The sequence below is a fragment of the Petaurus breviceps genome, unplaced genomic scaffold, assembly GCF_028583685.1.
Source record: "Petaurus breviceps papuanus isolate PSGF00001 unplaced genomic scaffold, PetGlider_PUasm1.0 63, whole genome shotgun sequence".
Taxonomy (NCBI): Eukaryota; Metazoa; Chordata; class Mammalia; order Diprotodontia; family Petauridae; genus Petaurus; species Petaurus breviceps.
The window spans coordinates 209845-217281 of NW_027186418.1; positions in this window are offsets into that span (position 1 = coordinate 209845).

Sequence of the window (7437 nt, forward strand, 5' to 3'; positions counted from 1 at the left end):
TCTTTTTCTCCTCTGAATCTCAGAAGAAAAAAAAGGACAAAATTTGGGGAGTCAGTGCTCATTGTTCAGGACTATGTAGGTACAGAGTTGGAGTCACTTGTTTTATTTGGATTCATGATTAGAAAGCTAGTGTCTAGAGTGACAATAAGAAGAATCCTGATGTCTTCTACCCTGTTTGTGCCATAACTGGGGTATTGTGTTCAGTTCCATCCATTTTAGGAGGGATATTGATAGACTGGAGTGAGAGAAAGATGACAAGGATGAGGACTGGAGACCAGGCCAAATGAGGAACAGCTGAAATAACTGTAGCTGGTTAGTGGAGAAGAAAAGACAACGGGGGAGACATGATTGCTTTCCTCAAATATTTAAGGAACTATTAAGGAAAGAGGAAAAAGACAAGTTCTTTGTGGCTCCAGAGCTCAGCACAGTGCCTGTTCTTACTTAATAAATGCTTGCTGACTAAGTGTTGACAGACTCCACAAAGCAGAACTAAAAGTAATAAAGCTAAGTACAGGAAGGGCAGTTTTGGTTCACTATAAAGATCATTTGGTCCAACATTAAGATACATCCTGATAATTGAAGCCAATTAACAGTGCAGTGGGGTGACTTCTGAGATAGTAAATTCCCCATCACTGGAGATGATTCAAGCAGAGACTAGAGAGGCATCTGTTAGGGATGCTGTAGAGGGTGGTCTTCAGATCAGTTAAACAAATTATTTATTAAATGCCTGCTCTGCTGGGGACTGGGCTGGACACTGGAACTATAAGGACGAAAATGCACCATCCCTGCTCTTAACATTCTATTGGAGTTCTTATATTATGTAGGGATCCCTGTTAGTCCTACGGTTCTTTGAACATCATGATTCCTATATTCAAGTTTATGGAGCCAGAAGTTACCAGGAACAAACTGCGTTCCCCTCTATGTGACCTCAGATAAATTACAGCCTCTCTGTGCCTCTGTTTCCTCATCTGTAAAATGAATGGATTGATATAGAAGGTCACTCCCAGTTCAGTCCTATGACCCTATAAATCAGGTAGCCCCAGTCCCTACCCATGAGCAATGACCAAGTAAGCCAGTCATAACTTCATGGCTTAGAATGTAAACGCATTTCAAGTGGGGATTGTTTAGTAGGCACTTAATAAATCCTTGCTGATTGGTTGATTGATTGACTGGTGGTTCTATGAACTTCTTCTTTCCTTTGAGTGAAAGTCACCCAAAGGAGGTGGACCAAGCTTGGCAAAGGGACAAGGGGAATGGTTTCTGCCTCCCCTGATGCAGGCAAATGGGAGCCTTTACCACAGGAGCCATTCTTTTTTTTTTCTTTACCATTCCTGAAGTCTTAGATCCAGCTTCAGGGACTATTGGGTGGGACAAGTGTTACATGTAGTCTGGAGTTGCTTTGTGATCTTGAGTAAGTCACTTCTCTAAACTCCATTTTCTAATCTTTCAAGTGAAAGAATTGGACTAAATGATACAACTCTAGCAGTCCATGGTTCTGTGATTCTGAGGTGGCTGTCCAGTCTCAGAGTCTGTGTCATGACTCCAAGGCCCCTTCTGACTTTGACATTCTAAAGTCCTATGGAGTATCAGAAAGTGGAGGGATTGTTAAGTGATGTATTCCTACCTTAAATACTGTATGAATACGGGTCTGTGGGAGCAAATATGCTTGTACTGTCCCCGCTGAGCCAGTACCCCTTGGAATCCAGTTAATCTTATCAACAAACACTTATTAAATACCTACTATGTGCCAAGTGCTGAGGATAGAAATACAATAAATGAAACAGTACCTACTTAGAAGAAGATGAAATTCTAGTTGGGGAGATCTACTCACTCCAGGGAAAGGAGGAGAATAATCAGATTAACTTGAGAACCTGGCTTTTTATGACAACTAGTCAAATGTGGAATCATCAAACAGGCTTTCTGAAATCTGCCATTACTGATGAACAACATAACAATTTAGTAAGCACCTACCAAATGCAAAACATTTTACTAGGTGATGGAGGAGACATAACATGGCCCATGGCTACAAGGAATGAATTATGTCTAGTAAGGGAATAAGAAGCATATCTATGGGTAGCACCTTCAACTTTAAGGATCTGTAATTTTTTTGGGGGGGTGTATTCCCTCTACCACTACAGATCCCATTAATAGGCGATTTTCATGAGTTGCCATGGCTGAAAAATACCTTACTCTGTGATGAGTCTAGTACTCTCTGAAAACATATCATTATATGAAAAGTGCATCACAAACCACAATACTATGTGAAATCTACATGGAAAAGGTTGTGTCTGGGAAATCAGGGAAGGCTTCAGAGAGGAGATAACATTCTAATTGGGCTTTAAAGAATGGGTAGGAATTTAACAGGCAAAGATAAAGAAGACATACTATGCATGGAAAATAGCGTGAAGACATGGAGGTGTGAGAGTTTTACATGTCTATGGGTTCTAGAGATTTATTTCTTTCTGTGAGAGTGTGGGCCTTCCTTGGAGATCATTTAGCCAGCTCTCTCCTTTTACAAAGGAGGAAATTCAGCCCTAGAGAAGGGCAATGATTTACTCAAAGTTACACAGCAGATTCTAGCACCCAGGTTTCCTGTCTCTCATGTTGCCCTCCTCAGAACATTCAGTCTAAAAAGACCCTGTCCAAATTAGTTTTACATCATATTTTGGCATCTTCTTGTGATAGGAAACCAAGATAGATCAATGAATTTCCCCAGGCTCTGTCATGGTAGTCTGTCTGTGAGATTGTATATTTGGGCTGTGACCCCCAACCAAATGTTCCTCCCTGTCTGAGGGCCAACTTTTGAACTGCAGAGAGAATAATGTCATGGGGGCTGGGAAAGGATGACATCTTTGCTGACATATTGCAACATCCCTAATAAATGCTGAATGCTTGAATTTCTCTTACTTCATCTCTTATAGCTTCATTGAGTGCCTTGGTCCTTCTTCTTTGAAATGAGTTATACATGGGACAAGTAAGTTGCCATTCCATTCTCCATCTCAGAATTAGCTGCATGGAGTGTTAGCAGGACATTTTGGAGGTGTAGCACAAAACTGACAAAATGGTAAAAATATAAGATCATACATTCTTAGAGTCCCTTATAGTGAAATCCTCAGACCATCTCTGTGTGCTAGGTAGTATAGATATTCTTATCCCCATTTTACAGATGAGGAAAATTTGGGTTAGAAAGGGAAAGTGACTGTGGTCACACTTCTAGTAAAGGGTAGAGTCTAGACTTAAACCCAGATCTCTTTGACTCCAAGACCAGCATTCTTGCCAGTACACCATGAAGCCTTTGCAAATGGTAATGCACCATATGTGAAGTATCTTTTTACCTCCTTTTAGAAACAAATAGCTTCCATTTCCACAGTCCTTTACTGATAACAAAGCATCCTTCTAAATAATAATCCTGCAGTGTAGGCAGGGCAGGGATTATTACTTACAGTTTATAGATGAAGACATTGAGGCTTAGAGAGAGAAAATGCTTTGCCTAAGGTCGCCCAGAGCTGATATTCAAAACTCAGGGTTTTTAACTTTTTCTAGTTTTTTTCCCCACTATATTATGGGTGTCCTTATCCTTATTCTTCCTTATCCTGGTTCAATTCCCCATCCTTACCTCCTGTAACTAATACTCTATTTTCTGCCCCCTGGTTGCACAGACTCTTCCAATGGTATATAATCCTCTGCTTTCTGTCCCCAGGTAGTGTCCCATGTTACTGATCCCATACCTCCCAGATTCTCTGGCTTCCAATCCAGTGGTCTTTCCACTCCTCTCTCCTGGATTTATAGTCAAAGCAGTTAAATTCAAATTAACTGCTGGTGTACCCTTGGGCAAGCCACTGTGGTAAAGTGGAAAGCACAGGATCTGAAGTGAGAGGATTCCACCTTTGCCTCTTCACTTGCAGTAAAAATTTTCGAATGAGTTATCAAATGAAGCATACTGCATACTCAGTAGGTATGACTTTTTTTATTATTGTTGAGTCATTTCAGTCATGTCCAGCTCTTCTGTGATTTCATTTGGTGTTTTCTTGGCAAAGATACTGGAGTGGTTTGCCATTTCCTTCTCCACTGAATGTGACTAGTTTTAAGCAACTTTTCAGATATGTTATTGAACTTGCCATGACTAAGTTTGAAGTAGGAAGCGCTGTTATATTTTCAGTTAAAATTCATATTTGGTCCTATTTCTTTAACATACCCTTAATCAGTTTCATATTCATCTCCCAATCCTTGTTGTGAATCCTAAGCCTTTCAGATATTTATTTTTAGTTTTGTAAAATATGGTGTGATGAATGTCATTTGAAATTTTATTACTAAAATTAACACCTAATTTGGTTTTATTATAAAAGCTATGAGTGACCCTTGGAAAATCATTTAACCCCCTCTGTGGGCATTGTCTGTAAAAATCTAAGGGTGTTGGACTACTTGACATGTCAGATTCCCTCTATTTCTAGCTCTCTCATCCTGTGATCTTGAATATTGATCTGTGAACTAAATATTTTGATTTGTTGTAAAGTATTTGCCAGGACAGTTATCCCTTCCACATCATGGGGGTTAGGGCTGTGGCACTCACCCCTCCTGCAATCTGGAAAATCTGTGTAAAATTTTTTGATCCTTCATGCCAGAGAAGTTTGAATTATTATGATATTAAAAATATGTTGATATCATACAATACAATATATGTTTTATGCATTTCTGAGTTTCTAAACCTTTTTTGTGTCATCTGTTGGCCTTTCCATATTATCTATGACTTCTGCAAAGCTTCCCAAAACTTCCCATTTAATTTCTTGTGTCGACCTGTGATACATCAAAACTGCAATACGAAAAGTTACAATGTGGAAGAGATAACTGTAGTTCTCAACAACTTCAGAGATGTCTTTGGGAAGATAAGGCTTTGATCCTGAATTAAGATGCTTGTTCACAGCAAAGGGAGAGAGTCATACTTACACTTAGAGAGGTTTAGAATGGATGACCCAAGGTTGGTTTGGAACAGTCTTCCCAAAAATCTAGTGTCTTATGAAAGGATTTCAAGTAATGTATGTGGGGTGATAGTGCTTACATCTTAGGGTTTTGGAAAAGGGGCCAGTTCAAGCCTGTGAGATGATGTGGAAAAAATATCCAAGGAAAGAATGAGAGACTGAGAGGGGAAAGAGTAGAGAACATAGGGAAGGCTCGGAATGTAGAGTAGGAGGGTTGTTGAAAAATATGATAGAAGCAGGCATCCTCCAAAGGAGAAATTGTTTTCAGTTCAGTCATTTTTCAGTCGTATCAAATTCTTTGCAATCCCATTTGGGGTTTTCTTGGAAAAGATATTGAAATGATTTGCCCTTTCCTTCTCTAGCTCATTTTACAAATGAGGAAACTGAGGCAAAGAGGGTTAAGTGACTTGCCCAGAGTCACACAGCTAGTAATTATCTGAGACCAGATTTGAACTCAGTAAGATTGAGTCTTCCTAACTCTGGACCAGCATACTATCCCCCGCACCACCTACCTGCTGCCAAATTGCTAGGTATGAATTTAACTTTGACTAATTAGGTTACAGGGAGATGGGTTGAGCTCAATATAGAGAAGAATTTCCAAGCAGCATTGACCTTCAATGAAATGGGCTGCCTCAGGAGGAGCAGGGAGAAGCATGTTTGTTCAAGTGGCCTTTAAATAGTGACTTGTTAAGGATGCTGCTTAAATTCCTACATCAACAAGGGGTTAGACCAGAAGACCTCTGAGAACATTTCCAACTCTAATGTTTTATGATTATGTAAGTCCCCTGAATAGTAAATAAAAAACAAAAAACCTGTGATAGGACTGAATTTGAGCCTTTGCCTCAGTGTCCCAATCTTTAAAATAAGAATGGATGACACCTGCTTCCTCAGGCTCACAAGGTCATCAGGATCAAAGTAGATCATGAATATGGAAATGATTTGTGAAATGGAAAGCACTGCATAAAATCTTCTTCAAATTAGGGAGGCCATATGGCATAATCCAAGGAGTGCAGGGTTTGGAGTCAAAGGGCCTGGGTTCAAATTCGAGCTCTGCTGTTTCTTACCTTGGGTAAGTCACAGTCTGTATGGGTGCTGGTGCTGCCTCTAGAAAATGGGGACTTTTACTAGAGCAGAGTTCTTTGCCTTTTTTTGAGTCACAGACCCCTTTGGAAGCTTGGTAAGGCCTATGGACAGATCTTTTCTCAGATAATGTTTTTAAATGCATAAAATAAAATGCACAGAATTACAAAAAAAACCAATTATGTTGGAATATAGTTGTCAAAATATAAAAAAAAAAACAAATTTGCAGACCCCAGGTTAGGAACCCTTGTATTAGACAATAATAATAACTAGTATTTTAAAAACATTTTAGGGTTGGCAAAGTGCTTTACAAATAACTCATTTTATCCCCACAGCAACCCTGTGAAGTAGGAAAAGAGGAAAGGAACAAGTATTTCTTTAGTGCTCACTATGCGCTAGGCATTGTACTAAGTGCTTTACAACTTTACCTTGTGTGAGCTTCACAACAGAGAGGAAGAGGTTTAGTGACTTGCCCAGTGTCACACAGCTAGTAAGTGTCTGAAGCTGAATTTGAACTCAGGTCTTCCAGATTCTAGGTTTAGGGTTCTATTTGCTGTACCACCTAGATAATGGCTTTTCAAGTGTCTTTTAACTAAGGATCTATGATCCTCAAAGAGCTATAATGTCATAGGTGTTGGCCCTTCTTCCACTAACAGAGATTATAGCCCCTCCATACCTTAGTGTATGGTTCAGTGAATTGCTATGAGGGGAGGGGGGAAATGCACCTCTTGTTGGCTAACCCTCCAGGGAGGAATCTCTGCCCTTGGCTTGGTTGCTCCTTCCATTACACAGTGAATTCCTTACCAAGCTCATAATCAAGCTTGTGTTTCCCCATCACAGCCCAGGCTCACCTCCAACCCACAAAGAGATATCAGAGGAAGACTTCCAGGGAGGATAAAAAGTAGATATTTTGTTTTGTGATGGTAAATATGGAAATAGAAGAGAATAATTTAGGATGAGCTTTTGATCTATCCTTGTGCATTCAGAAAATTCTGTCTACTTTGACTGTGGTGAATATATACAGAAATACATTGTGATGATTCAATATTATGAATTAATAATTCACATTTATAATTGCTTAAAGGTTTACAAAGTGCATTTCCCCACAACAATCCTGCCATTCTTCTCACTGGGATCTGTGACAATTTAGGCAGGCTAGGATGAAATGCATCTTTATACTATCTGCCAAGAAAGGATTTGCTGAGCAAATTAGTAACAAACCCAACTGGGAGGATGTTTAAACTACTTTAAAGAACCCATTGTATTAAGATACACTTGATCTGATAAATGAAGTTTTATAAAATTGACTTGCTAAATACAAATCATTATTTGTTTATTAATACAGACCTTAGTTTAGGATCATACTTAGTATTTCAGAATT